Source organism: Sciurus carolinensis, chromosome 1 (genome assembly GCF_902686445.1).
Source record: "Sciurus carolinensis chromosome 1, mSciCar1.2, whole genome shotgun sequence".
NCBI lineage: Eukaryota > Metazoa > Chordata > Mammalia > Rodentia > Sciuridae > Sciurus > Sciurus carolinensis.
In genome coordinates this window covers 60779816-60785118 of record NC_062213.1, presented here as the reverse complement: position 1 = coordinate 60785118, position 5303 = coordinate 60779816, and positions in this window count along the sequence as shown.

Genomic DNA, 5303 nt, shown 5'->3' with positions numbered 1-5303 from the left:
GAATATTAATAAGATGAACAACTTAAACTTTGAAATTGTAGAAATTAACAACATTACAAATGGAAATGTCAAATGCTTTTACACCAAAATTTTTACTATTCTTGAAAGCCTTAACATTTAATCCAGTTACACCCTACACATATCCTTGATTGATTAGTGATTATCAACCTTTAGACTGGTGAAAAAATAGTACCAATTCTCAAACATTCGTAACTGTTAATGACCTTGGATGCTTTGAGACTTGTAACTAAACAAGAAAGTAAATTTTATAAAGGGTAGTTGTTACATAACTAGTGTAATGTCATTTTCTGTTTTCTAAAATCTTTTCATACAAAATAGATAATGCTCTGCAATAATTACATTATCAGAAGCAAGAAGGCAATTCTAATGAACAAACATACGTGGGCCGATGAACCTGGTGAAGTTAGTAGGAAGAAGAGTCACTGAGGGCACTTCTGGCATAGGGTGTGGTAGGAGGAGAGAAATAGAAAGAAGTGGTTACAAACAAATAGGCCTGAAAGTTAAGTAGTTATAGTCTCAAGGTCCTTGTAAGGCAGGTCAAGACACTTGAATTTGAATTTTATGGGCAAAGAGAGTCAAGAATGAGTTACATGTAAACAAGTGAAAAGATGCAGTTTGTTTTTCAGGAGGTCAGGGTTCTCCTGAAAGACAGATCCATAAGATAAAGACAAAGAGATAGATGAGCGGGGTTTACTAGGGGAATTGGCTTACTTGATTAGAGAGGCTGAGCTCCAAAGTAGGCTGTCTGCAAGATGGGAGAATCATGGAAGTCAATAGTGGTTCAGTGTAAGTCTGAAGACCTGAGAACCAAGGACGTCCAAGGTGTGTCTCTCTGTGCAGAGTTGAAGGCCCAAGAGCCTGGGGATCCAGGAGGAGTCTCGTGTGTGATATCAAGAATCTGCAGCGTTTAGAACTTGTACTTCTGATGTCCAAGAACAGAAGAGGAAGAGCACCCCAGTTCCGGAAGAGAAAGAATCCTCCCCTTCATTTGCCCTTTTGTTCCATCTGGGCCCCAGCTGATTGGATGGTGTCTACCCACACTGAGGGCAGAACGTCCCCACTCAGCCACCAACTCACATACCAATCTCCCGTGAAAAAACCCATGCAGACACACCATGAAGCTCTTTTATTCCAATCAAATGCCATGTCACCAGGGCTTCCCTTTCAGTAGAAGAGGATGGGCTTACCCATTGAGAATAAGCAATGCAATGACTGAGAATAAGCAAATGCTTTACCAGCTATCTGGGTATTCCTTAGTTCTGTCAATTTTTCACCCAGAATCGGTTATTGCAAGAGGCAACTGAATGCAGTATTGATAATGAATGAGAGAAGAAGCATCAGAGTCAGAAATATCGACAACAAATGTGATGAACTGATAATGATAAAATAAAAAGGAGTAGATCAGTAAGACATTTCAGAGATAAAAAGCCTCACATTTTCCTTGCAGCAAGGTAACAAAGGAACAAAGGATTTCATGGGCCTTTGCCTTGGAGAAGACAGAGCAAAATAATAGTTCTGTTCATATGGCATGCCACGGTTTATAAACCCTTTTATTTTACTGTTTTCCATTGTTTCAATGACATTGTGATCAATCAATATGTATTAATTAGAGTTTATATAGTAATTTACAAAGGTGCTGACTACTACTAAATAATTTTTTTGTAAGATGCTCTATGTGGGTGCTTTTCTGAGTCATCTTTTTAAAAAATGAAATGGAAGTCAACTTATGTTCTCTACTTCAGAGACTTGTATATACCTATATTGTCTTTAATTCTCTTCATGTTAGTATATAAATAGACTTCTAAATTCAATGAGCTGGGCATGGTAGCGCAGGCCTATAATTCCAGCAACTCAGGAGGCTGAGGGAGGAGGATCAAAAGCATGAGGCTAGTTCCAGCAACTTAGCAGGACCCTCTGCAACTTAATGAGGCTCTCTCTCAAAATAAAAAAAAAGTAAGAAGTTCTGGGGATGTAGCTCAGTGGTAAAGTGTCCTTGAGTTCAATCCCCAATACCAAAAATAAAAGAATTCAATGAGCATATTTGCATTGGGTAATGCCTGTGTTTCTAAAGACAAAATGATTTAAACAGCACGTCTCAAACTTTAATGTACATGGGAATCATCTGAGAATCCTGATGAAATGAAGATCCTATTCAGTGGTTATTGCATGGTACCTGAAATTTTGGATTTCTAACAAGCTTCCAGGTGTTATTAATACTACTGGCTTATGGAACATATGTTGATTAGGAGGAATATAGAATCAAAATCATATGTTCATGTGTATACACACACATACACAAACACACAGACACACCCACCAGAGTCCCTCTGCACAAGCAGGTGTGTTATACTTGAGATGCTAATAAGGTACATGATTTCAATTTTAAAACCATAAGCATTTTCTCACAGGTTTCAAGGTGCTGCCAATTGTATACGTATTTCTTCTCAGTAATATAAACTGCATTCCAATTCTGTCTTTGTTGGCAAGAAGTTCCTTAAAGGTTTCAAACTATGCCAGTGGTCTGTTTCAAGAAGAGTTCTTATAAAGAACCACCTCATTGTTAGTTGTTCATTAATAGTTCTGTTACTGACAACTTGGATGTGTGCCTCTTAATTTTGCAAGTATTTTAAAATTAAAATTAGTTCCAAAGCATTTCAAATACTTCTTCTGGCAATAACGTCTGCTTGGAAGCAGAATTCTTAACTCTCCTCCCACAGGTCTTTTCTCTTATGATTCCATAGTTGTGTGGGTTTCCTTAATAGTCTGAAATTCCACAGTATAATCCATGTGTGCTGAAAGACATCTGAAATCATTGACATGCCTCAGGGTCTCAGGATTAAGCAACTATCAGCTTTGCCTTTATGTAATTGGATGCAAGGAGGTGATCTCCTATTTAGGTTCGTCTAAAAAAATCCTTTCTCTTTCTCCTTCTCCATCCCCCCATTCCTTCTTAGAGGAAATCCATTTATGGTTTGGACACATTTCACAAGAATCATATTTTCATCCCTATGGAAGTCCCCAGAGTCAGACTCCAAGAGGCAAACAATATCTCTTTGTGTACATGACAAAGAGGGTAATCTTGAATGCAGTGGTTGATTTTTATGAGGTCCTAAAAAGAACTCAGTTACCCTGGAGGAAGACAGACTCCTACCTGCTGTTCAGGCATGAAAAGTCCTTTAGTTCTCAATATGATGGGCAGCTATCTGAGTTATGTAGAAAGTATAGAATAACTTGGACTGACTTGAAGTTCTCCAAAATTTCAGGAGAGGTAGAGTAGAGAGTATCTTATCTTACCTCTGACAGATGCAAGAATCTCCAGCATGGTGACCATGCAATGCACTCAGATGAATACCTTCTGAAGGGTTGAGACCCTAGTTGGACAGCTCCAGTTAAAAATCTGCAACTATGAGAGTTGCACTCCCTCCAGTTGCTTTGATATTTCACATCTCCCCCTTTGTGCTCAGGTGTGTTCTTTCCTTTTTGATTCTACTGTGCCAATCATTTCCTTGTTTTAAAAATTCTGATATTGTAACTTCAACACTTCTAAAATGATTTCACTTTATTTAAGAGCTTAATGCTCATCAAAATATGGCAAAACCTTAAATCTAACACAGAGCATTACTATTGAAGTATGTGTCCTAACACTGTATTTTGAATGACAGAGGAACTTCTAGTTCCAAACACCTAACTGCTTGCTTAAAAAAGATGATAAATGTCTGTCTCACATGCACCTTTTTATTCCTCTTTTGAGATGCACTGATGAAGAGTTAAATATTATGCATTAGGCCACACATACTGCTGGTGATCCAACTGAGAATATATCCTAGGAAACTTGGCTGCCAGTCCAGTGTGTCACATGATTATCATTTCTGTTGATTGTAAATTCACGTAGTAATTCTCCTGTTGAAATGTGCAGAAGACAATCCCGTCAGCATATTGAACAAGTCAGTCTATGCTAAGTAAGATCCTAAATTGAACAGTATGTGTTTTCCAGGGTACTTATTGCTACTGATTATAAATGATCCATGTTTTATTAATAAGATCATAACACTTTACATTTTTAAAAGTCCTTTCTTTTTTTATTTGTTATTTTTAGTTATTAATGACAGTGGAATATATTTTGACATATCCTCCATACCTGGAGTATAACTTCCCATTTTGGTGGTTTTACAGGACGTTCAGTACACTGGTTGTGTATTCATATATGAACTTAGGAAAAGTATGTCTGATTCACTGGATCACACTCATGTTTGCATTCTTGGCTCTTGCTTTGCCTGATAACTTATTTTGCTCCAATGGTATTCTCCTATCAAGGCACTTCTGATTATTGGTGGCTGCTGCTAAATTCTTCACAACCTCTCTGCTGTGCCCTCCAGTATTCTTCCTGGGAAGCTGAACTATTCTCTGCTTAAAATTTCAAGTATATTCTTCTAAACCTGAAACAGATGTTATCTTGGCTTCTGACTTTCACCATGAGTTTCTCTATTCACATTTTCACAAGGCAGGTAAAAAAGGGAGTAATTTGCTGACCTTACTCTGTAGAAAAAGAAAAAAGACAGGGAATGTGAAGAGACAGAGAGAGAGAGGGAGGGGGGGAGGGAAGAGAGAGAGAGAGAGAGAGAGAGAGAGAGAGAGAGAGAGAGAGAGAGAGAGAGAGAGGACATATAAAAAAAAGTCCAGAAAGTCCAAAGAAGACAGAGTACAACCACTTGAGCATCTATTATACTAACATCATATGCTATAGTTTGGCCACTACTGATTTGCCTGGCATTCCTCTTGAGTCATATTTGTGGCCACCCAGATTAACTATGTGAGCTGATCTCTTGATTTAATATCAGCTTGCTCTTTCCAGCTCCCATGTCATTTACTATCTTAAAAAAAATGTACTGCTTGTTACTCAGCCATCTGTGTTTTCAAGAGCCCCACGGTCTTTTTTTTTTTTTTTTTTCTTTCTTTTCCTTCTTCTTTTTGTATGGGAACCAAAAACTAGAAAACGTTAAATGAGAAAAATTAACCACTCACAGAAAAGGTGGAAGCCCAGAGAAAAGAGGTTTGTCTTTTATGGTTTGCACTTTGTAAGCTGTGGGTGTGACTCAATTTCCTCACCACCCACATAAAAAGTTGCCACCCAATCACTGTTTTTTCTATCCAAAACCCCTCCCCTTTGATTTTGGCTAAGAGAGACCCTAAGAAAGACTGCCCTTTCTGGACGTTGCAAACTGTGACATATAAAAGCTGTCAGCTGCTCCTGTAGCCAGCAGCATTCAAACCTTGCAGGCTTT